Raw genomic sequence first — 27,891 nt, forward strand, 5'->3', positions numbered from 1 at the left:
ATGTATCTAGGTTGTCTATGCACATACACGATTTGGTTACTGTTCACTATTTTAATAAAGAGATCAGCTTTCTTAATTAAAAATTGGTGTAAAAGCTTGATGCTTTCTACTACTTCAGACTCCATAAAGACATTCAAGGTCCTCACTATTCAGTCCCCTTGCTATATAATTCATGGCTCACCTCACATTGCATTTTCATCTGTATCCTCCTGTTATCATTCTGCATTCTTGAAACTTTCACTCTTAAAGGACTGTATTTATGCAAATTCTATATGAAGAATCATGCCAATTTTTCAAGATCTTTTCCTAATATTTTCCAAAAGTACTTTCTTTAAATTCTTCAAGTGGAAATTTGTCTTCTGGGTTCTCACAATATTTTGCTTAGATTTCAGTTGAAATTGTTAAACCATCTCACCTGCCCTAGATATTCTTTACAATTTCTTCCTAAAGTTTTTTAAAGGCAGGGCTCTGTCATTTATCTTCAAATCCTAATTCTTAAGATAGTATATATTACCATTTAAACCCTTGCTAATTTGAACTCAGCTGAACACTATTCTATTTTTATAACCATTTTACAGTTTGTAAACTGCCTTCACACAGGTGATAGCAGAGTAACTGCACGAGGATACAGTAAGGAGCTGTCACATTTGGCTAAGCTTTACCACTAACTGTGTGACCCTTCAAACATTATTTCACATATCTGTTTCAAGTTCTCATCATAAGGTGAGAATATGGTGAGGCTATAAAGCTCAAATGACCTAATGGCATTAAAACGCATGGACATAGAACAACATGCCATGTGAAATAAGAGCTATCATTGTTTTCCAAGTATTGGTTACCCCTGCTTCCAAGTTAGCTATGTGCTGTTCTCCAGAAATCATTTAAGAAGAGCACCATTGAAGTGAAAAAAAAAAAAAAAAGCATCTTAAAAAAATACAAAAGTGGAAAATAAAGGGCACAAAGGGCAAATCAACAGCTCCTTTTTTTCCCCCCACATCACTTGGTCATAATGAAAGAGACAAAATGAATCAGACACTAAAATATCAGCAGCCACATGTTTCTCCATACAAACTTAGATAAAGACACATGAATCCAAAGAATTCAAAAGGAGGTTTGATTCTCAATGTTGAGACTTAAACAGCTATATGCCCCATCAAGCAAAACTGGATGTGCTGCAGCATTTTTAGGTTCTCCCTTGTACTTTCTGTCAATAAATTTATACCATGAGTGTACTCATCACCTTTGCAATTACTGAATGATTAGCGTTTTTAATCACATTATATATAGGTAAGATTACAGGTGTGTATAATCATTATGAGGTAATTAAAACTTTTTCTGCTAAAAGAATTTTTTTAAGTGGAGTAAGGAAATATTCAGAAACGTATCACTCCCATAGTTGCTGCCTTTCACTTTCATTCATATATATATATATATATATCCATCTTAATCAGTTTGATTCCCCAATTATCAGGATATTCTTTTGTGCCTGAGCAGCACTTCTGGGCTGACTTTTGACCATGTTTATTAGTATTGCACATTCAGCTTCTCAGAATAACTCACTATCTCCATCATGTCCACACTTGTTCCAACTGGAAGCTCATCTTTCTCAATGCCACCCCATTTCTTTCTCCTTACTCTTTATCAATATTTAGTCAGTCATCAGGTTTTCTTTCCATCTCTCTCCTAAATATTTTTATATCTATCTTTATTCTTCATGTCTTAATCTAGGTCCTTAAAGTTTTCCCACCCTTTAATAGCTTTCTGAGTTTCTGGTTATCAGGCTTACCTTGCTACATTTTTTTCTTCTACACAACGCCAAGCGGCTTCATCAACATTCAGTTTGTTTTTGTCAATCCATTGTTTGACATTCTCCTTGATACAGTTTTGGTTGGAATATAAATTGTTCTGGCCATTTTTTATAAAGCCACACATATACCTACCCTATGACTTCCCAGCTGGCTCAGTGGTAAAGAATCTACCTGCCAAAGCAAGAGACACAGGAGATGTGGGTTCAGTCTCTGGGTCAGGAAGATCCCCTGAAGGAGGAAATGGCAACCCACACCAGTATTCTTGCCTGGAAAATTCCATGGACAGAGGAGCTTGGCAGGCTACAGTCCAGGTGATCACAAAGATTCAGACATGACTGAACGACTGAGCACACAGGCTTACCTACCCCATGATCCAGTCATTGCTTTTTAACTGAGAGAAATGAAAACTTTTATGCCCACAACTAGACTTGAACAAGAATGGTTATGGCAGTGTCATTAAGCTGAGGTGTCTATCAGTAGAACAGATAACAGGATGTGGTATAGCCCAAACAGGTAAATTTTCCCAGAATCATTTGAAAAGACCCTGATGCTGGGGAATATTGAATGTGGGAAGAGAAGGGGATGACAGAGGATAAGATGATTGGATGGCATCACCCACTCAATGGACATGAGTTTGAGTAAACTCCGGGATTTGGTGATGGACAGGGAGGCCTGGTGTGCTGCAATCCATGGGGTCACAGAGTTGGACGCGACTGAGTGACTGAACTGAACTGAATTTCCCAGAAATAATAAGAAACAAAATACTGATATATGTAATGATATGGATGAATTTCAAAAATATTAAAACAAAGGAGCATGTATTGTGTAATTCCATTTATGAGTTTCTCAACTAGGCAAGAATAATTATTGTAAAAAATTCAGAATAGTGGATTCCTCTGGGGACAAGGAGAAGGCAATGACACCCCACTCCAGGACTCTTGCCTGGAAAATCCCATGGAGGGAGGAGCCTGGTGGGCTGCAGTCCATGGGATAGCTAAGAGTTGGACACAACTGAGCAACTTCCCTTTCACTTTTCACTTTCATGCACTGGAGAAGGAAATGGCAACCCACTCCAGTGTTCTTGCCTGGAGATTCCCAGGGACGGGGGAGCCTGGTGGGCTGCCGTCTATGGGGTCGCACAGAGTCGGGACAGGACTGAATCGACTTCGCAGCAGCTTCACAGCTGGGGACAAAGGTATGGAGATTGATTAGGAAAGGGCAAGAGAAAACTTTCTGGGGTGTTTCTAACCTTAGTTGGCACTTAGGGTACAGAAGTATTTCATGTGTCACAATTCATTGTATACTACACTTGTTATTAGTGTGTTTCATTCTATATAAGTTTCACCTCAATAGAAAAAATAAACAATATTGAACTTGAATCACTGTTAATCATTTGAGAATTGTGTGCTGATGTCTGACATCTATTTTGAATTGACAAAAAAAAGATGGTTGATGAAGAAAAATAGATAGATAGATATGTGATAAATTACAGAAAACTGTAAATTTGTAGAATACAGGTTGAGAACAAATGTGCATCACTATCAAATTCTTTCAAATTTCCTGTATATGAAAATTTTTCTTAGAAAAATAATTTAAAATTACTTCTATGTCTCTGAAACAAAATGTAATATGTTTATATTAACTTTCTGTTAAGGTGTGCTAAGACACATATAAGGAGTAAGATAAATTAAGAAAACATAGCCTGTAAATAATTATCATTATGGGTGGTAAGAAAATCACTTACTTTCTTTTCTATACTGATACTTATCTTTATAACTTAGTCTTAAATTCAAACTGCAGGAAAATCAAGAAATTCAAGCCGTATAACTGAGCCTGCATTGAAAACATTACTTAGATTTTCACAGAGATGAAAATTTGTCTGATAAAATCTTCAGTGTATGGTTGGTTTTCTATATCTAGATAGAATGTATGTTGTTTTTACTTAAATATTGTGATTTTTAACATTTTACATTCAAATAGGAATATTTTCATATTGTAATTGCCTATATGCTGTAGAAATGTTTGAAAAGTGGTAATATATGTTTAGTTTCTGTGTTTTTTCTTTTTTTTTTAAGAAATAACATGTTGCTGTATTTTTTCATCTCTCTGTCCTGCTGGTTGATTTTTTTAAAATTTTATTTCATTTTTAAACTTTACAATATTGTATTAGTTTTGCCAAATATCGAAATGAATCCGCCACAGGTATACCCGTGCTCCCCATCCTGAACCCTCCCCCCCCCCCCCCCCTCCCCTCCCTCTGGGTCGTCCCAGTGCACCAGCCCCAAGCATCTAGTACCGTGCATCGAACCTGGACTGGTGACTCGTTTCATACATGATATTATACATGTTTCAATGCTATTCTCCCAAATCTCCCCACCCTCTCCCTCTCCCACAGAGTCCATAAGACTGATCTATACATCGGTGTCTCTTTTGCTGTCTCGCACACAGGGTTATTGTTACCATCTTTCTAAATTCCATATATATGTGTTAGTATACTGTATTGGTGTTTTTCTTTCTGGCTTACATCACTCTGTATAATAGGTTCCAGTTTTATCCATCTCATTAGAATTGGTTGATTTATTTTTATCATGTATATTATACAATCGTTTCTCTATTTTATTGAATTTCTCAAATTACAGATATACAGTATTGAGCAAATAGCAGATTTTAAGATGAGTGATTGGAATATTAATCTAAGTTAAATTAAATGGATCTATCAGTTCATAGGATTACGTCTCACTTCTTATGATCTGATACTTATCTAATAAATGTTGTCTGGTTTCACCCTTTTACCTTGTAAGCATGTTGTCTTTTTTATTGATTGTTGTAAAAGAAGCAATTCTTCAATATTTAAATATGGGAATGATATAATTATATACCTTATTCTTTATAAGTTAAGAGTGATTTTTCTCCATTGCAGAATTTAGGAGTTGCATAATGATGTTCTTTTTATTTATAGGCACATTATGAATAATGACCTGTAGGTCTGTTTTATATCATGATAGATATGGATTTTGAAACAGTTCATGTCTTTAGATTTAATACAGTTACCTCAACTATAATATTTTTAGGCATTTCTATAATTTTGGAATATTTGTTCCTTCTTAAATACAGAAAGTTGTAATATCTATAAATTATTTCTTGGATTAGGTCCTAAATAAATAAATTCATATCTAGGCATCATCATAAAGTGTCCTTTACATTATGTTTTTGAATTATGTCCCAGGTGGCACTAGTGGTAAAGAATCTGCCTGCCAATTTATAACATGTAAGAGACTTGGGTTCAATCTCTGGGTCATAAAGATCCCCTGGAGTAGGAAACAGCAACCTGCTCCAGTATTCTTGGGTGGAAAATTCCATGGACAGAGGAGCCAGTGGGCTACAGTCTACAGGATCACAAGGAGGCAGATACAACTGAGCATAAAAAGAGTTGGCCATGGCTGAGCACAAGTTTAGATTAGATGATTTGTTACTTGAGAAGATCAGAGAAATTTCATGGAAGAATTTTCATTATCTAATAATGGTTACAAATGGATACACATACATATATAATGTACACATTCTTGAGATAAAAATAAGTTGGATATTTATTTTGATTATATTTAAACCTCAAGGACTTAATATAGACTTTTTCCCCCAATGGATTTCTACAAAATTGAAAAGGTTTGGGAAAAAGGCAATTTTTAAAAATATTTTATCATTACAGATATTAACATTAAATGGAATATGTATAATGTAAACCCCACTCTCTAAAAACATAATCAAGCTATCAATGGATTCCATGTTCATTAAGTAATTACAATATTTTGCATATAATATAAATTAAAAATAAATTTTGAGCTTGGATGAAGGGCCAAGGCAGCAAACTTTCATTGTCTACATCCAAAGAAAGTAGAACTTGTTTTGTTTAGAAAAGCCACTGCTCCATGATAACAAATAATTTATATGCTCTTACTTAATCGATGACTTCACACTAAAACTTTCCCTTAGAGAGAAAATTGGTAGAGGTTCAAGAATCATGTTATTTCCTAACTTACCTCATTTTAAATTAGAGCACGTTTTCCTTCCCTTTGCCAGAAAGTTCATCAAATTTTTTTATACAATGTGCTTACTCTGCTTTATTAAACAAGATGAAAAAGTACATTTCAGTGAACGTGATTTATTTTTTAAAAGTTTCAGTGTTTAAGCAAAGAGCTAAAAAAAGAAAACACAGCAAAGAGATATAGTACAGGAGTGATTTAAATCTCTCGGAGAAGGAAGAAAAACATAGCAGTAACTCTTTTCAACTCTTTCTCCAATCTGTAGTCATATCTCATTCACTTGGTAACATTTAAAATAAAAGGAAAGATGTAAGTTTAAGATACACTTCATAGAAATAAACACATCTTTTGAAAAACAATTATATAAAGAGAATGAGAACACAAGTCTCAGACTATGAGGAACTATCTGCAAAAGACACATCTAATAAAAAAAAGAACTCTTAAAACTCGATTAGAAAATAAACAATCAGATTAAAAAAATGGGCCAAAGACTTTGACATCTCACTAAAGAAGATACGAAGAGGGCAAATAAACACAGAAAAAGATGTTCCATATCTTTAGGAAAATGCAAATTAAAACAACAAGATACCATGGCACATCTATTAGAATGGCCAAAATCCAGAACACAAAATGCTGGCAAAGATTTGAAGCAATAGGAACTCTCATTTATTGCAGGGAATTTCAAATGATACAGCCACCGTAGAAGACAGTTGGTGGTTTTTACAAAACTAAACATACCCTTACCACATGGCCCCAAAATCATGCTCCCTGCTATACACTCAAAGGAGTTAAAAAGTTATATCCACACAAAAACCTGCACATTATGTTTATAGAAGCTTTATTCAAAATTGCCAAAACCTGCAAGTAACCAAGACGTGCTTCAGTAGGTGAATCTAGACAACGGAATATTATTTGGAGCGAAAAAGAAATGGACTATCAAGCCAGAAAAAGACATAGGGGAAACAAATGTATATTATTAAGTGAAGGATGCCAATCTGCAAAAGGTTACATACCATATGGTATGATTTCATAACACGACATTCTGGAAAAGATAAAAATATACAGACAGTAAAAAGATCAGGGGTTGCTGGGATTAAGAGAAAGGAAAGAATGAAGAGGTTGAACACAGGGGCTTTTTGGGTCAGTGGTTTCACAGTGCTAGACTGACATACTTTGTACAATTACTGTAAGCGCAGATATACATCATTATACATTGGTTCAAATACCAAGAGGGAACCCTAATATAAATATAAGACTTTGGGTGATAATGTGTGTGTCAGTATAGGTATTAATACATCAACTGTAACAGATGTACACTCTGGTAGGGGATGTTGATAATGCGGAGGCTAAGCATATGGGGAGTAGAATTCTGTGGAAAATCTCTGTCCCCTTCATTCAATTTTACTGTTAATTTTACAAAAAGTGCTCTAAAATACAATGTCTATTATTTTAAAATAATTAATAATAACATATACATTATTGGTATGCTTCTGGGCAGTAAGAACTTTAATTGTAGTTCAATTCTTTCTTATCACATTAAGGACATATTCTTCTACTCTTAGCTAACAAATTTTAATCAGAAAATCTGATTAATTTTTCAACATTAAAAAGGTAACAGATTTTATTTTTAAAATATAAAGGTAATGAATTGAGAGGTTTATACTTACTGAATCATTCTTGTAACACTAGAATTGACTTTATGCATTTATTTAGAATATCTGGATACTCATAAATACATGTTTCTAGTTTACCTTTTCGTCTGATATTGATATTGGTGATACTATAGCTCTAGCTGACTTGAATGGCCTGAAAGCCTATTTATTCTTGTCTATTCTCTCAGATATTTCTTAGAGATTTCATTCAATTATCTCATCCACATATTTTATATGACTGGAAGTTAAATTGATACATTGAAACTTTGTCAAGAAAAGAACAGAACCACTTAAGTAACACAAAATTTATACTACCAATTTATTTCTTTGGAATGTTCTTAAAATCCAGGTGTATACACAATTTCCGCTTACTTTTTTTTTTTTTTCTCTCTGAAAAGTAGCTCAGAATCTACATAGCAAAACTGGTATTTGTGAATTTTAGTAATAGTTGTTTTAAAAAACAAGCCAGTTTTATCATAAAAATTTACTTTGCCAAAACATTTCTGAATATGTAATCAAACAAAAAAATTTTCCTCTGTGAAATAAAAAGTTAATTTTGCAAGGGAAATGGAAAAAGTTTCTTCTCTCTAATCTGCCCATTTCCTAGGACTTGGTAAAAGCTCAAGCCCTTTTTCAAGGACTGCATCCATAGGGGCTTACCTCTGAGTTCCCTCTCATTGCTGCTGCTAAGTCGCTTCAGTCGTGTCCGACTCCGTGCGACCCCATAGATGGCAGCCCAACAGGCTCCCCCGTCCCTGGGATTTTCCAGGCAAGAGTCCTGGAGTGGGGTGCCATTGCCTTCTCCATTAGGCCCCTGAATTCCAGGGAAAGGAAATATCTATTTCCACATTGTAGACTGATTCTTAAAATAATGATTTAGGAACCAGGGAGGATTTAGGTCAATTTTTATTTGACACAGACCTTGGAAACTTTTTAATAACAGAGTTTATAGGAAGAAACTAATTATCTTGATTGCAAAATCAGCAAAGTTAGAATTAACTCTATCACATTCTGATCAGAATGTGTTCTCAAAATGCTGAAAATTCAGGACCTCTTCAAAGAAAAACATGTTCAACTGTGATATAATTAGCAGTTTCCATGGCTTTTGTTTTTTAGAGACAATAATAGTTTTGATTCTTGAAAATGTCTAATTATGTGGAGAAGGAAATTCAAAGCACTAAAGAAGATAATTTATAGAATAGTTTTCAAAGTGATTAGAATTTGCAGAAAACAATTCTTACTACATACTCTGTTTAATCTTCAAGATTTTATTATCCCTTAAGAACTAATAATTCAAATTTAACATTAGCCACCTTTTTTGTACTTTGGCTTAATCTCAATATATTGGAAATGAACAATTACTGTTACTTTAACAAAACAACTTGCACTTATTTTAAGGTTTTTTTTTTACATCTAAGGATTACATCTATGTACACTGGATACTAGAGATTTTTAATATCTGACATGCTGTATTATATATATAAATTATATCACATCCCTAATACTTAAAATTTAATGTCACAATACAAATTTTAAAGTTGAAACATAAAATGTGTAATTTTCGGTTTTATGTTTGAATTTTATCTGTATATTTGCACTAAAAGTCTAGTTTTTCTTTTTTAACCTGGATACTTTTGACAAAAGGGTATTTGGATTAGTCACTCAGTTGTGTCCAACTCTGTGATCTCAAGGACTGTAGCCCACCAGAGTCCTCTCTGTCCATGGAATTCTCCAGGCAAGAATACTAGAGTGGGTTGCCATTCCCTTCTCCAGGGGATCTTCCCGACCCAGGGATCGAACCTAGGTGCCTTGCCTTGCAGGCAGAATCTTAACTGACTGAGCCATCAGGGAAGTTTACAGGCAAATAATTAGTTATCACATATTTTAAATACTATGTTGCTGTTTTATCATCCAGTTTAGTATTTAAAATAAAACATTATTAGTCCTAGTTTAGTTCAAGTGTAAAGAAGTTAATTCATATAAACCTATACTAAAAACAACTCTTTAAAAACTATCTGAGGCTTTTCTGAACCTAGAAGTCACCATCTCTACCACTACTTTTAAAAAAAATCCCTAACATTTAGCAGGAAATGCAGTTGTGGGGGATTTTATGGGTTAGCATAAAGGTGCTTTGTTGTTACTGCTTAGTCCCTAAGTCATGTCTGACACTGTAGTGACCCCACGGACTGTAGCCCACCAGGCTTCTCTGTCCATGGGATTCTCCAGGCAAGAATACTAGAGTGGGTTGCCATTTCCTTCTCCAGGGAATCTTCCTGGCCCACGGACACAGTTGTATTCACCAACACTGTCTTGCTAGATGATTCAAGCAGGGTAGGGTGGGTCTTACTCAGTTCAGTTCAGTCGCTCAGTCATGTCCGACTTTCACGACCCCATGGACTGTAGCACACCAGGCCTCCCTGTCCATCACCAACTCCCAGAGTTTATTCAAACTCATGTCCATCGAGTCGGTGATACAATCCAACCATCTCATTCTCTGTCGTCCCCTTTTCCTCCTGCCTTCAATCTTTCCCAGCATCAGGGTCTTTTCAAACGAGTCAGTTCTTCACATCAGGTGACCAAAGTATTGGAGTTTCAGCTTCAGCACCAGTCCTTTCAATGAATTTTTAGGACTGATTTTCTTTAGGATGGACTGGTTGCATCTCCTTGCTGTCCAAGGGACTCTCAAGAATTTTCTCCAACACCACAGTTCAAAAGCATCAATTCTTCAACACTCAGCTTTCTTTATGGTCCAACTCTCACATCCATACATGACTACTGGAAAAACCATAGCTTTGACTAGACGGACCTTTAATGTCTCTGCTTTTTAATGTGCTGTCTACATTGGGTCTTACTAGACTTACACAAAGGTCTTACCAGTGATTGTTGCTTAAAATTCCAATCAACCCATTCAAAGGATATACTTACTAGGTATTTATAATTCTCCAATTGAAACAGAACCAAAATCTACTAATTTAATAAGGCTAAGGCTTCCCTCGTGGCTCAGTGGCAAAGAATCAACCTACCATTGCAGGAGACACGGGTTTATTCCCTCATCCTGGAAGATCCCACATGCCACACAGCATCTAAGCCAGTGTGCCGCAACTATTACGCCTGTGCTCTAGAGGCCAGAACTGCAACTTCTGTGCCTAAGCACCCTAGATTCTTCAGTCCACAATGAGAAGCCACTGCAATGAGAAGCCCATACACTGCAACTGGATAGTAAGCCCCAGTACTTACTAGAGAAAAGTCCAAGTAGCACAGAATAAATATAGTTATTTTTTTTAAAAGCCAACATTAATGACAAAGTTTAGATTAGACCACATCACAGTAGAGTCTAAACACCAAACATATACACAAGTATCATACAAACATTCTTATATGCCAATGTCAATTTAGTTGAGGTATAGGATTGTTCACTCGTAGAATGTAACAAAACTGTTCTGTTTCTTCTTTAATGTTCAAAGGTGTGGTATATTTTGATAGTTTGGTCCTCAGGTCTAATGTAGGACTTTGACAGAGAGAAGATTCTGATTAAGTAGGTGTGAGTGGGCTCTGAGATTTTTGTTTTCTAACAAATTTCCAGGGAGATGCATATGTTACTACTCCCAGGGCCAAACTCCTGGAAATAAGGATTTATACCAGCTAAGTTTTCAATGATTTGAGCTATGTATAAATGACATAATTATGTGAACCACTGGTGGATAGACTCCTTTAAGTGTGGCAAATATTGGCTTTTTAAAAAGTATACAACTGTAATAATAAAATGAACATGTTAGAAAGACAACAGAGTTCAGAAGGTATATTTCGGCCCTAGATCTGCTCTGTTATGCAGGCTCAGCATTTGCCTCTGTTTTTGCAAGATGAGCCTTTACTGAAATACACAACCCCAGTTAACTTTAGTTTCTGTTTTGCTTCAAAGGCCAAATACAAATACTGACAAGCACTGTGGTGTTTCTTGCTGAGGGGAGGCCCTGTTTTTTCCTGAAAGGCCCCCTTTTAATAAAAGGAAAAAAAAAAAAAAAAAGAAGGTATATTTCATCTTGTTTTCAGTTGATACAAGATTATTACTCACCTCTTGTAGGTTACTTAAATTTTATTACTTACAGTTTTCTATCTCACAAGGTTTTTGGGAAGATGAAGTGATTTTACAGGAAGCACTTTGAATAATATAAAACACTATATGATCACAGGATTTCAGTTGATAATGATTTCAATTATGTCTTTATGTAAAAACATCAATTTTACAAATTAATACTTTCATTATTAAAACTTTCAAATATTCAGGGTAATAACACTTAACGTCATGCCTTTGCAGTACAGTGGATGCAATTTAGAATCGGTGCTGTTTAAGTCAATTTGTGTTTTTGTTCAGTGCAAGCATTCCATTTCCTATTTTTTTCCTTGCAACTCTTCCCCATTGCTTCTGCTTTAATACAGATTCTATAAGATCTTGAGTACTAATATGGAATAGCTTCCACCTATATTCCACCTTTCAGACACCTAGTCAGGACTAATAAAGGTATTTTCTAAACCAATTTGATACTTTCAACTTTGTTTTTAATAAGTACAGGGCTTGCTTCTCTTTATTTTAGTAACACAAAGAAATATTTTCTAACTTTAATATAGATTAAATTCATTTTATTTTCTAGTGGACCTATGATTTCTGTATTTTTCCATGGAATAAAAATTATAATATACATACAACCATTACCTGGGCAATGTTCTGAGCCTTATATAACTACATGTTGGAATAAATTTCTTAGACCATATAACAAGACATGCTTATGTATATTAATTAGTTTAAAACACTGAGTAAAAGTAGATTTCCTCATCTTTCAAAATATTATCCTTCAATTTGTTACTGTGCCCCCTCAAATATTTATAGAGAAGCTATAAAAGGTGTTAAAATATGGCAACAATATAATTTATAGATTAATATAGTAAAATCCAAAGAAATAGGGAGATTATTTAACCACTGCTTTAAATAATCAAATGAGAAATAAAAAATTTTAAACAAATGAAATGTTTTTACTCTGAGAGAATGGGTCAAGAATCATGCTTATTGTTAATGATGAATTCATTATTTTTACATATTTCTTTTAAATCTCAGAGACTAGTTGAAGTGATCTTATAAATAAGTAAACTTACTTTCTGGAAAGCAGCCCAGAACTTCTAGATTATCTATCTAAAAGCGTTTAGAATTTCTGCTTAATTGCTTTATATAAAATAATGTTGTTTCTGGTTTTTCTCTACTCCTTAACGAATTCTCTCTAACCATTATCTCTTTTTGTCTCATTATTTTTGGGATGACTTTACTTAAAAACTTATGTATAATTAGGGACATATTCCACTAAAATAGTATCTCCTAAAAATTGAAAGTCATATTATGTACAGTTTTTTTTTTTTAATTCCAACTGATTCCCATCTTTTTTCCACAAAACTTAAAAAAGGGGTTGCCAATTTCTTGGATTTTGAACTCTCTTAAACACATATTTTATAAGAGACCACTGTAGATATAAGGACAAAAAGCAGCCTCCCTCATAAGTTGTCAAATCTTGGTATCATTTTATAAGTAAAAGGCTCAGACACTGTGGTTCTGATATTGAGTTAAACAAAGCGTAGAAATCAACTGAATCAAAAAGTTCATGTTTCACTGAAAGAAAAATGGATATACTTGTTCATTTAATTTATGGGTTAAACAATGGATTTAAGATATTAAGACTCCTTGGACATATAGGCATGTAATCCCATAGACATGCTAAAACCTCCAGAGTTTTGCATTTGATAAAGAATTCTATTAGTATTATCCTGGAGGGCAGAGATCTCTCTTACTCAGCTGTTTCTTATAATAGTTCTTGGTACCAAGAGAGTGCTTAATGTGCACCCAAAAAATGGAAGTTGGCCAGAATAATATGTTATAGCTAGCAAATGTAGCTAGGTATTCACTGTACTATTATCAGTGATCTAGGAACACGCTCAATAGAAGTGCTGGGTACAGATGAAAGAGTAGAATTCTACTTTAGTAATTGTGCCGACTGATAAACTAAAGTTCTATACAAAGACAGACAGTGTTGAATGAGATGGGAAAGGACTAGACTTGGGGAAAGTAAAGACATTCGTTAGAAAGCAGAATGTAAGCACACTGTAGGTAGTAATTAAATATGACAGTTTAGTTTACCTAAAAGTGATTTATTCTTAATGTCTCATTAACAACATCTATTTTACCTCTATCATGTCATATTATATAGTATTTGTTTTGTATGATAAGATGTAAAATGGCTCATGAATTAACATATGTTCCAATAATATTTTCTACTGTTCCAAGACTGAAAAATTATTTAATATGTATCACTTCTAATTTACATGATAAACTTCAGGGTTAGACTTTTAGATAGGAGACTCAAGAGCATAGTTTAAGAATCTTAATTTCAACAAGTGATATTATAAATTTTATTATAGTGACAGATATTATTACTGTGGTTAAGTGATAATGACAATCTATTTAGGAAGCTACTATTAACCATTAGGAATTAATCTGTTCTTTATTTCTCTATAATTTTCATCTTTCTTTTCTGACTACATCCAAACAGTGGATAGGTTAAGTTTTCTGAAAACTTTTCTCCCTCTTAATGATTTTAATCTCCTATGTTTTCTCATCCTAGAAAATATGTTGTAGTTCCAAGTAATCCATCTAATAGCAATGACATACTCAGCTTCCTTAGTTGCACTACAGTGTATTAAAGGGAGCATTATTTTGCTACTAATATCAAAATATTCTGTACTAAATACTTGTGACATAATCTACTAACAAAGTATGATCTTTTCAAAGATGAAAAGTTTGGGAATTCATGAGTAGCTTACAGACAGAATTGATAAATGGAATTGCAGCACATTTATACAAAATCAAAACTATTAAACTATCAAAACTATTAAACTGAGTAGAGATTTGGCATATCTTTATGACATGGCTACCCTCTTTTCTGTTGCTGCCTCAGCTCTATCACTACCAAATGATTTCAACACTGTAGGCCATTAAAACTGGATCCTCTGACTCTCTGCCATTCCTGTTCTCTTTCCTGCCACCATACCCCTATCTCCAGCCAGTCTTTTCAATTCCATTCTGCAAGTTGCTCTTACTCAGGAATTTGAAATGGACAAGAAAGGAAGTAAAAGTAGTTCTGGCTAAGGAAAAAAAAAAGTGTAAAACCAGTTTACATTTTAAGATTCATTAACATACAATATCTTAAGGTCTCTCAAATCCAATTACAGTATATTTTCTCCATTAGGACACTGATTGCTTGATCAGAGTTGACTATATTACTTTAATATTTATAAAGAATGTGATTTTTCCCCTTTAATTTATTTAAAATAAATCATCAGAAGTACAATAGTCATTAGCTTTCTTATGGGGAATAGCAATATCCCACAACGTCAATAATTTCTCTTCAAATATTTAATATGATTATTGAAAATATAAGAAAATCTCTGATCAAAGATATTTTATAACTTACCATTTCACCCTAGTATTATAAGCCAAAATTTTATAATTTTAATTATTAATATGACTAGATGTCTCTTTAATTCATCCAAAAATGAGTAAGGCTTAGTGGTAATTTCTGTGTTTTGTTTTCTTTTTTCAGAATATTGTCATTTTTGTTTGACTTAGAGGATTGTCTTCTAGTCCTGCAAAGCATGGGTATAATGTGTTTATTTATTCTAATATGTGTTGATGAACTCTATAGGTGTTAAGTAGTTAGTAGCAATCATCATTTGATATCAGTCTTGGCAATATTAGTTTTCAGGATCACTGAGATTCAAGCTTACTAATTGTAAATGGGTCAAAATACAACATACACACCCCACAATACAACTCTGTACTGACTGCCACTGAAATCCTGCTGTATGTATGCCAAACAGGAAAAGGCAATGGAGGTTTCAAAGGAAAAATAAATCTACCAACTTCACATAGGATTTTATAAATGGATAAAAGGGATGACTCTCTCTGACATTGAAACCCTGACATTTTTTAAACTCTGTATTAAGTGAATGGAAGAGATTATTTGTAGTTATAGAAATGCAAAACACCAATACAGTATAATAACACATACATATGGAATTTATAATAACACATACATATGGAACAATAACCCTGTGTACAAGACAGCAAAAGAGACACTGATGTATAGAACAGTCTTATGGACTCTATGGGAGAGGGAGAGGGTGGGGGGATTTGGGAGAATGGCATTGAAACATGTAAAATATCATGTATGAAACGAGATGCCAGTCCAGGTTCGATGCACGATACTGGATGCTTGGGGCTAGTGCACTGGGACGACCCAGAGGGATGGTATGGGGAGGGAGGATGGAGGAGGGTTCGGGATGGGAAACACATGTATACCTGTGGCGGATTCATTTTGATATTTGGCAAAACTAATACAATTATGTAAAGTTTAAAAATAAAATAAAATTAAAAAAAAAAGAAATGCAAAGAAATACAGGGAAACAATAGAATGGAAAGACTATAGACCCTGATGCTGGGAAAGATTTAAAGCAGGAGGAGAAGGGAATGACAGAGGATGAGATGGTTGGATGGCATCACCAACGCAATGGACATGAGTTTGAGTAAGCTCCAGGAGTTGGTGATGGACAAGGAAGCCTGGCATGCTGTAGTCCATGGGGTTGCAAAGAGTCAGACACCACTGAGCAAATGAACTGAACTGACATATCTCTTCAGGAAAATTAGAGATACCAAGGGAACATTCCATGCAAAGTTGGGCACAAGAAAGTACAAAAACGATATGGACCTAACAGAAGCAGAAGATATAAAGAAGAGGTGGCAAGAATACACAGAAGAACTATACAAAAAAGATCTTGATACCCATATAAGCACGATGGTGTGATCACTAACCTAGAGCCAGACATCTTGGAGTGTGACGTCAAGTGGGCCTTAGGGAGCATCACTACGAACAAAGCTAGTGGAGATGATAGAATTCCAGCTGAGCTATTTCAATACTAAAAGACGATGCTGTGAAAGTGCTACACTCAAAATGTCAACAAATTTGGAAAACTCAGCAGTGGCCTCAGGACTGGAAAAGGCCAATTTTCATTCCAATCCCAAAGAAGGGCAATGTCAAAGAATATTCAAACCACTACACAATTGCACTTATTTCACATGCTAGCAAGGTAATGCTCAAAATTCTCCAAGTTAGGCTTTAACAGTATGTGAACCGAGAAGTTCTAGATGTTTAAGCTGGATTTAGAAAAGGCAGAAGAACCAGAGATCAAATTGCCAACAACCATTGGATCACTGGTCAAAGTAAGAGAATTCTGGAAAAACATCTGCTTCGTTGATGACACTAAAGCTGTTGACTGTGTGGATCACAACAAACTGTGGGCAATTCTTAAAGAGATGGGAATACCAGACCACCTTCCCTGTCTCCTGAGAAACCTGTATGCAGGTGAAGAAGTAACAGTTAGAACTGGACAGGGAACAATAGACTGGTTCCAGATTGGGAAAGCAGTACGTCAAGGTTGTATAATGTCACCCTGCTCATTTAACTTATATGCAGTATCAGATCAGATCAGTCGCTCAGTCGTGTCCGACTCTTTGTGACCCCATAAATCGCAGCACACCAGGCCTCCCAATTGCAGCACACCAGGCCTCCCTGTCCATCACCAACTCCCGGAGTTCACTGAGACTCATCATGAGAAATCCTGGACTGAATGAAGCACAAGCTAGAATCAAAAGTGCCAGGAGAAATATCAATAACCTCAGATATGCAGATGACACCACCCTTATGGCAGAAAGTGAAGAGGAACTAAAGAGCCTCTTGATGAAGGTGAAAGAGGAGAGGGAAAAAGCTGGCTTAAAACTCAACACTCAAAAAAGCAAAGATCACAGCATCTGGTCCCATCACTTCATGGCAAGTGATGGAGAAACGAGGGAAGCAGTGACAAACTTTATTTTCTTGGGCTCTAATATCACTGCAGATGCCTACTACAATCATGAAATTAAAAGACACCTACTCCTTGGAGGAAATGCTCTGATGAACCTAGACAGCATATTACAATCAGACACATTACTTTGCAGACAAAGGTCCATATAGTCAAAGCTATGAGTTTTCCAGTAGTCATGTATGGAGGTAAGAGTTGGACCATAAAGAAAGCTGAGTGCCAAAGAATTGATGCTTTTCAACTGTGGTGTTTGAGAAGACTCTTGAGAGTCCGTTGTACTGCAAGGAGATCAAACCATTCAATTTGAAATGAAAACAATCCTGAATATTCATTGAAAGAACTGATGCTACAACTGAGGCTCCAATAGTTTGGCCACCGGATATGAATAGCAGACTCATTAGAAAGACCCTGATGCTGGGAAAGATTGAAGGCAGGGTGAGAAGGGGACGACAGAAGATGAGATGGCTGGATGGCCTTATCGACTCAATGGACATGAGGTTGAGCAAACTCCAGGAGATGGTGAAGGACAGGGAATCCCTGCATACTGCAGTCTATGGGTCACAGAGTTTGACATGACTGAACGACTGAATAACAAAAAAAAGAGAGATTTATAAATATACTGAAGAGGTACATTTGATGCATCTTTTATGCTAACAGCCTACATTAAATGCCAAAATAGTTATGATTTAGTAAATCATCATAAAATAATAAAATTATACTTCTATAATGAATAAAATACTTAATTTATGAAAATTACTAATAATAAATTATAGTTTTCAAATGCATATCTTTATTTTTGAATCAGTATATTTTAACATAATAATAGTACCATATGTAAAATGTCATAGAGAATTCATGTGTTGATCCAAAATTACCACAGGAAATTGACAGATTGCTGAAGGAAGTTGTGGGAGGCTGGAGTGGGAATGAAGGGATATGATTTTCTCTTGTCTAGTTTACCTAAATCATATAATGACAGAAACATTTCTGTTGAAAATATTTCTTCTAAGGGCATGTAAACACACTTAAATCTTCTTTACTAACATTACCAGGAAAATATTTTAAATACTTTTCTCTTACATAATGTTTTGTGATTTATGTTTGGTTGACTATATGAAGCTTACAGCATTTCAGTGTCATTTTGGGGGTTTCCCTGGTGGCTTATCAGTAAAGAATTCCCCTGTATTACAGGAGACATAGATTTGATCTCTGGTTTGGGAAGGTCCTCTGGAGAAGGAAATGGCAACCCACTTCAGTATTCTTGCCTGGAGAATTTCGTGGACAGAGGAGCCTGGTGGGCTGCAGTCTATGGGGTCACAAAGAGTTGGACACAAATGAGCTTAAGATTAATTTCTCTGGTAGAACCTTTGGTTCTCTGATGTGTTTGAATGTGCCAGGCTTTGGGAAACTTTCATGGCAATGCCAAATAGCTACACAGACAGAATCACTGAGTTGGATACAGCTTAGCAACTAAACCACCACCACCACCAATGTTATATATAAGTAACTTAGTAATAAGTATATAACTAAGCTTAGAAAAACTCCTCCTCTTTATTAAAGCAAAAGAGTAGCATATCTATTTTTATCAAAATGTACTGACCACAAGAAATTCTCTATGCATAGACTTAACCTAAGGAAAGGGCATAGATCACTATTCATCTTGCTTGGTTTTCCTTTTAAGTCATTTTCATTGCTTTCTCAGAAATGCATGGCTGTTTAGTTTAGTAAGACTGTGTGTGCATTCTACTACATCTTTAGTGATTTGACATAGTTAGGTATTTTTATTTTTCTATTATTTAAATTTCTTACATAATGCTATGAAACCAGTTAACATCAATAGTTGTTCTGTTTGCTTGTTAGGTTTGTTTTTGGTAAAAGTAGCCTACTTTCCAAGGGCTTTATATAAATTTACTTATGTATGATCCTCATGACAATCCAATAAGGAAGGAACTATTATTATTTCCTCTTGAAAAAAGGGATGTTGAGTACAGAGAGCTCACGTTAGCTGTCTGTAGCTGCTTAGCTACTGTACAATTCAAGCAGTCAAGTTCCACAGACTCCACGCTTTTAACTCTCACCCCAAACGTTATAGACGATATCTTCACAGGAAAAATAAAATTAAAAGTTAAGCTGTGATATGGCAAGATAAAGAAATATCCTAGATTCAATTCAGTCAATGTTTTTTAAAAAAGTATGTTGGAAAAACTAAAATATTCACCTAATGATTTCAGTGGTAAGTATTGCACTCAATAGAGCTAAATTAATACTTAGAAAAATACATTTTATTAACATTTACGCTTGGTTCATCATTTGTTTCATCTGCTAGTTTTGTTAAGCCCAATTTTATTACAATGTTTATATATTATTTTAATACTAAAGACAAATATTTTTGATATATTAACTGCCCATACATACATTGACAACAATCAATTAAATTAAGAAAAAGTAACCTGAGAACAGATTAAAAAAGGCAAAAAATCTGCAGACTGGCTAACTGTATTAATTTGCAAAATGTGCACTATATTCTAGATATAGAGCTGGTATGCAAATAACAGCAGCAGCAACCACAGTCATAATGAGCATTGACCATATTATCAGACACTGTTCTTATTACCTTATAAGGGCTGTCTCATGCATCTTCAGAAAAATAATATATTAGTATTACTTATATTTTACAAATCATAAATGGATGATAAAAATAAGTAAGGTAAATTAACACCAAAGTCACAAGGGATAATGGACCTGGGATACAAACTCAGACAATCTGACTACAGAGCCTGCAAAGTAGATTCATTGAATTGTTTTTTATTTGGTATATCCTAAACTGTAAGGCAAAGTGGCAGGCTCTGTGCTAAATCCAAACATGCATTTATGTGGTCTGGGATTCCAAGGTAGGAAAGATTAAAATCCTTTTAGAGAATGCTATGGCTAAATGAAAATAATAGTAAGTTTTTGGACACAATTTAATTTCAGTTTGTTAGTGCTTAATATTGGAGAGGTCATTTAGGATTGGATGACAAAGAACTTAACAGGCAGCGAAATCTGGATTCAATTCACTTGTAAATTGAAAGATATAAATGATTTTTAAATGGGAAAGTATCATGATAGCCCTCAGAGCTATATTTAATGAGACATCTGCCAGTGGTATCTAAGAAGGAAGAGTATATACGGCTTATTATGTCAGGTAATTTTTAAAAAGTAAGCATAAACAATAATCTATTGACTAATTTTAACCATCAAAAACTGTATGCAGAATTTTTTTTGTCCTAAGCTTCTGACACATCATTCTCTGGCACAGTTAACCTAATTTGATACTTGCAAAAATAGATAGCAAAATATTCAATCTCATGAGTCAAGATCTCTCTTTGACTCATGATTAATTACATTCAGCACATGAGGATTGCATCTTAGAAAACAGTTGGGGTAAATACATCAACAAAATTTTATCAATATAAAAAGACAGGTTACTTCATAACAGTTTTTCATTTAGATATCATCGTATCAGCCTTTGATACAAATTTAATGAAAACTTCCCCATCAGAAAGTTTCTGAAAATTTCTACTATGAAAGTATTTGTGTCAAGCCTACATTTAATAATAATGTGAACTTATTCTACTCAGTCATTAGAACCTAACCGGTTGCCACCCTCCCATCAAAACTGTCCATGCTATTAAAATTCAACGGCATTGCTTGCCATCATTCAGCTTTATCTGACTAAAATCCTTTAATTTCCCCACTCCTGCTATTGGGAGCTCTAGGCTCATCACACTTAACCTCTGCCTAGGCTTCTCAGAAAAGAATTTGTTTCAGTCCATTCATGGTTTCAATAGTTGAGCAAGCCACACGCAACTGCACACTGGTCTTTTACCCTGAGCACACTAATCTGATTGTTTTTCCACTCTACAAACTCTGGGTCAACAATCAAGCTGCCGCCAGAAACTAATTAATTTGCAAACAGGCTTCTGTTTTCACAGAGGGAAAGCTTTTGAGAGCCGTGTCAGAGAGGCCAGTCACACCATGGTTACACGCATTGTCATGGTATCCACTTCTCAGGGTAAGTCTCTTGCTAGATGTCACTGCACACATGAACCCAGATTACTCAGTCAGCAGTAAATCCCTATTGAGACCCACCAAGCTCTGAATGTAGTGACTCTGGAAGAGGAAATTGGTATAGACAGGCTCTGTATTCATTAAGTCGATGGTGAGATGAGAGAAAAATCATGTTAAGAACCAAGAGAAAAAGGGAACTGCCTTTAACTTATAGAATTTTCTAAGATTTTGCTTTACTTTTATATATTTTCTTAAATTTTAATTTTTAAAAAGTAGAATTTTTTTTTCAGTTAATGTAATCATACAGCAAAATGTTATTTTCTACTCTTACCATTCAACTACTGAAATAAGTGGTTCAAGCTTTGTGATTAATGTGCCATACTTGAGGGTTGTACTTTTTAGTCCATTATTAAAAAATGGTAAAATAGCAAATTCTAAAAATTTTCTTCAGCTACATTTTCTCAGTGGCCTGAAAACAAATGACTTTCCAAACATTACTTCTGAGTTAATTTTTCTTCCAAAGTTTTATTCAATTTCTTTTCATTAGTATAGGCAATTAAAAAAAAAGTTAAAAGTGTTTATGGTTCTTAGATAAAATGTGACATAAAAAATCAGTCCTCAAGAAAGACAATCAAGATATATTTTACTAACTTTTGCTCTTTATGAAAAATGGAGTATATTAAAAGTGAGTATATTAAATTTATCATCATTTAGAGAGACGAATAATTTCAGAAAAATTTTATATATATTTATTTTTTGGAAAAATTGCATTTCTGGCAGGTGTACATCCTTTATTAGGATGAAATTTTTTTCTGGTAATAGATTCATGAGGAAAAAAACAGACCTACCAGACTGTGTTTAGATCTAGATATGAATATTTATTTTAAACTATTATATATCCATGTTTCAGCATAATTTCACCAAAATTATTAACACTTTTGTGATTCTATGCATTGATACTTCATAACTGTTGACTAATGAATACAGAATATAATTCATAGAATATATAATTCAAAAGTTAAAAGAGACTATCTTTGTTGCTTCTTTCATAGAGGATGTTTAGTTGTTCTTATTGCTTTACCTGAACGGTCAGTACACATCTATAATACCATGCGCTCACATAACCATAAAATAAGGCTTCCAGTGGACTTCCTCCCCCAAGTCAGCAAAATATTATTACTTTCATCTGAGAAATACTTCAAAATGGCATCATTAATAAGTATGACATTATGCCAAACTAGCTGATTAATTTTATTTATTAGAAAATCCAGTTGGATAACGCTGTTAAGTTCATGTCTTTAAAGATGGTAGAATTAAAATAGTGTATCAAAAGAGCTGTACAAGTGATCTGAGATTAGGTATCTGGTACCATGAAGTATTAATTTGTGCCCTCAGATATTTGTGGTTATATTTCTTGGTTCCATTTTCAAAAAATAAATATATCTGGTAGAGAAATTTGAATCATTAGAGAACATGAAATATCCTAGTGCATGACCACAGAGGAAGCCATGCTGATTCACATAAGTGTAGGCTACCCTGGTCTGACTATGTTACAAGTGAGAGGAAGTAGAATGATGACTCACATACCATTTCAATTACAGAAAAGGAAAAAAAAAGCAAACGAGTTGCTTTATCCACAGGCACAATCCTTTTAGGAAATTCCACTAAAAGAAAACAGGTCTTCCTGAAGTAAGTGGGAAAGCCTCACACTCTGGGCACCGCATTTAGGTCTGTTTGGGTGTACTAGGCCTTGGCTCTCTCAAGGATCCATGTGGTTTCATACATTAAACCCAACTCTGACTGTCCTGACTCAGATGTTATACTCAGAGAATGAGTCTAAAAATGATTACTAAGCATGTTATACCCAATGGATTTGGGATAAAGCATAGAGAAAACCTTAAATTTATTAAGTGCTTACTGCATGCCAATCCGGAGAAGGCAATGGTACCCCACTCCAGTACCCTTGCCTGGAAAATCCCATGGACGGAGGAGCCTGCAGTCCATGGGGTCGTGAAGAGTGGGACATGACTGAGCGACTTCTCTTTAACTTTTCACTTTCCTGCATTGGAGAAGGAAATGGAAACCCACTCCAGTGTTCTTGCCTGGAGAATCCCAGGGACGGGGGAGCCTGGTGGGCTGCCATCTATGGGGTCGCACAGATTCGGACACAACTGAAGCGACTTAGCAGCAGCATCATGCCAATCACTTGCTTAGTACTTTATACAACATTATCATGTAGTCCTTTTTCTTTCTTTTTTTTTTAAACTATAAGAAGATAATAGTATTTTCTTCTATCATATAGTATTCCAACCTTAGTTCAAGACATAAACAATATTAGCAATCAAATATTAGCCCAGCGACTGATCTGATCTGATCTGATTAGCCCATTAAATAGAAAAATAAATGTGGGTTAGCTATCCATCTGCTCCATCTTCTTGTTCATGGCTAAAAAGAACAAGAATACTAGGTGATAATATTTACATAATAAATATTAAAAATAATTATTATTACAGCATGGTGAACTTTTTTCTTTTTACTATTAAAGCTTTTATTCTTCTTACTATGAAGAGGGCAATTTTACCTAATTTTCATGCTGTTAGTAAACCAAAATTAGAATTGAAGTTTAAATCTGTATAATATAGAATTTATAAAGCAAAAAAAAAAAAAATAGTGAATTTTGGTACATCAGGTCAAACTCATACCAGTACATTTTCTGAAATCAAATGTTGTCCTAATATCTAGCAATCTTAAACTAGAGGCTAGAATAAATGATTTTTTTAAGTTATGTAAAAAATCAATAGATTCCATCTCTCTCATGTTTTGCCATCAAAGTGATTTATTTCCTGGGAAAGTGAAACTGAATTTAAGCCATTAATTCTCCTATTACAAAATGGAAACTTTAATGAGTTTTAATTATGAAAATAGTGAAATTCCATAAAAACTGAGACATTTCAAGATCTAATTCTAGACAGCAGTTTTTCTTTCTAATTTCAGTTTAGCAAAAAACACAAATTAAAAGTCATCTAAAGTAGGCCAACTAATTCTTCCAAAATAATTGAATTGGTTTGAATTTATTTGATAAAAGTAAAGTAATTCCTGTACCAAAATTAATTTGAATAGCCTGGAAGACCATTCAAAAAGTACCTTGCAGGGTAATTTATTACTTCTGGCAGCACAACTGATTGTGTAGTCTATGCTGAAGTCTCAAAACTCATTTATTTTATGCATGTATGTATAAACATTATGTTTCTAATTTTGTCCTTCAGTGGTATTTAATTTCATGAGGTTGTGATCACACAGCCCCTTGGTTCTAAGTCAGATAGGTCTGCATCCTCCATCTTGCAGCAGTTCTGGTTTTTGCACCCTGTCAAATGTAACCTTTGTGCTAATTTGGCAAAATCAGTTCTCACATTTAGTGCTGAGAGACTGATAACTGAATTCTCAAATGAACTGCACATTTGCAGAGATGAAGTACAGAACTGTGGACTGTTTTCCCACAGTTTAAATTCTTCAGACTCAGCTGTCAACATGTGAGTTTGTAGCACAAAAGCAGTTTTAACTTGATGACTTTTTTCCACCAAAGCCATAAAAATGAAATGTATACTACACTTTCCTTTATGTTATTCCATCTTCTAATGAGATTTTCTTTCTCATGGACAGTGAAAGCCTGTATGCCCTTTAGAGTTCTTAGTAGATCAAAGTCTCCTTGCTGAATTAAAAAAAAAAAAAAATTCTCCTACTACATAAATATTTCACTTTGAGAACTGACTAGATAGCCATGTTTAAAGAAGTTTGTTCCTACTAATTTTGAGTCCCTACAGAAAGAGGAGAGGGAAAAGTTGTCTTAAAGCTCAACATTCAGAAAACGAAGATCATGGCATCTGGTCCCATCACTTCATGGCAAATAGATGGGAAACAGTGGAAACAGTGTCAGACTTTATTTTTCTGGGCTCCAAAATCACTGCAGATGGTGACTGCAGCTGTGAAATTAAAAGACGCTTACTCCTTGGAAGAAAAGTTATGACCAACCTAGATAGCGTATTAAAAAGCAGAGACATTACTTTGCCAACAAAGGTCTGTCTAGTCAAGGCTATTTTCCTGTGGTCATGTATGTATGTGAGAGTTGGACTGTGAAGAAAGCTGAGCGCCAAAGACTTGATGCTTTTGAACTGTGGTGTCGGAGAAGACTCTTGAGAGTCCCTTGGACTGCAAGGAGATCCAACCAGTCCATTCTGAAGGAGATCAGCCCTGGGATTTCTTTGGAAGGAATGATGCTAAAGCTGAAACTCCAATAGTTTGGCCACCTCATGTGAAGCGTTGACTCATTGGAAAAGACTCTGATGCTGGGAGGGATTGGGGGCGGGAGGAGAAGGGGACGACAGAGGATGAGATGACTGGATGGCATCATCGACTCGATGGACATGAGTTTGGGTGAACTTCAGGAGATGGTGATGGACCAGGAGGCCTGGCGTGCTGCGATTCATGGGGTCGCAAAGAGTCGGACATGACTGAGCGACTGAGCTGACTGACAGAGCAGAGGTTAAATAATTGACGGTGGATATTCCAAAACTGTCCTGGGATTTTAGACTTTGGGTCTTTTATGACTTTACACAGAGAGTTTTCTCACGATCTCAGCATCTTTTCTGTTCCTTGGTGAGGCTTCTAATTTCTCAGATGATCACCTGGTACCATTCTACCTCCTCTCTTCCCAGACAGCGGGTATCTAGCTATATGCCCAGTCCCTTTTGATTACCACTGTGTTTGTACTGAATCATGAATTATCTTAGGGAGGCATCATATTAAAGGAGAGCAACTGGCAAGTAATATCATATTTATTGTATACTTGGAGAGCAGGAAATACAGGAAACATAGAAGAGACTCTTTTAAAGAGAAAAGGCTAGTGGCAAACACTGTGGGAGAGACAGTCGAAATGGAGATTTATTTAAAAAAAAAATCACAGAAAGTCATTAGTGGAAGAGCAGTTTCATGGGATCAAAGTCAGGATGAAAACAGCTAAATGTAGTGAAAATGTTGAGTAAACAAGTTCCTTAACCAGACTATGGACTTAAGACATATAGGGACCTTGTGGTTCACCATCATTAAATGGAGAATTTAGGTAGGGTACATGAGTACGTTTTCAGGTCAGGGAAGAAATCAGAGGTGAAGAACCAATAAAGTCAGCAAAAAAAAGTAAACTGGGTAAATTTATGAAAAAAAAATCAATGCAATTAAGAGCAAAGGCAGTAGGGTCAAAGGTGGAAGGTAAGAGGCACATCATTTTCATTAATACATGAAAAATAACAGGACGATCAGAAACGTTGCTATAGGAGAAATGAATGCTGACTGAGGTAATTGAGGTATATTTTATGGTTTAAATAGTCATTTTAGAGTTGGGATACAGAGAACAATGGAGAAGGAAATGGCAATCCACTCCAGTATTCCTGTCTGGAAAATCCCATGAACAGGGGAGCCTGGTGGGCTACAGTTCATGGGGTCACAAAGAGTCAGACACGACTGAGCAACTGAACATGAGCACAGAGAACAAAAACCCACAACTCGTGGTCTCCTGAAATTTCAGAGGTTCAGAAGCAGATTTTGATTTTTCTCTAACAAACAAGACAGAGATGAAATTAATTTGAAGTAACCCTAGAAGAGCAGGAGAAACAAATGTGGCAGAAGTTCAAATACTGAGATAATCAAGTACCTTACTGAGTACATAGATGGATTGTAAGCTATGAAGTTCAACTTTCTTAATAAGGTATGTGAAACCAAAGGAGAATTCATGAAAATGAGATTAGGGACTGGGAATCTTTATTTTATAGGATTGAGGGCAGATATAAACGGAGATACTTATTTAATAATAAAAACATCTATGAATATATTTGAGTGACCAGTATAAAAATCACTGATGAATGCCTAATTGAAAAAAAAAACTCTACATAGAAGACTTACATAAGGATTATTTGGTTTAAAATTTGAGTGAAAGTAGTGTTTACTTATTTTAGGCATATAAATTTTATCATTTTCAATTGTAAATTTATTTATATATTAAAAAGAAAAAGAATTTTAAAAGTATCTGCTTTGCAAACCAGCACATAGTGAATGGATAGACAACAAAGAACTACTCTGTAGAACACAGAACTACATTCAATATTTTGTGATAAACCATAATGGAAAATAATAATATGAAAAAGAATATATTTCTGTATGTATAACCGAATTGCTTTGGTGTACAGCAGAAATTACCACAATACTGTAAGTCAACTACACTTCAAAAAATAAAGTTTTTTAAAAAGTATCTGCTTGATCCAGGAGTGACACCAGCACCTGAAGTTCAAAAAACTAGGTTCTTTTCCAAAATCTATCTACTGGGTAGATGTAATCTTA

General features: G+C 34.9%; 1 protein-coding gene across 1 annotated transcript in view; it reads right to left on the bottom strand.

Moving 5' to 3' along the window:
• The window catches only part of SEMA3A (sema domain, immunoglobulin domain (Ig), short basic domain, secreted, (semaphorin) 3A), a 251,914-nt gene that overhangs the window by 71,080 nt on the left and 152,943 nt on the right, over window positions 1-27,891 (bottom strand). The gene's annotated exons all lie outside the window — the stretch shown is intronic.

The sequence above is a fragment of the Bison bison genome, unplaced genomic scaffold (genome assembly GCF_000754665.1).
Source record: "Bison bison bison isolate TAMUID 2011002044 unplaced genomic scaffold, Bison_UMD1.0 scf7180017864260, whole genome shotgun sequence".
Lineage (NCBI taxonomy): Eukaryota > Metazoa > Chordata > Mammalia > Artiodactyla > Bovidae > Bison > Bison bison.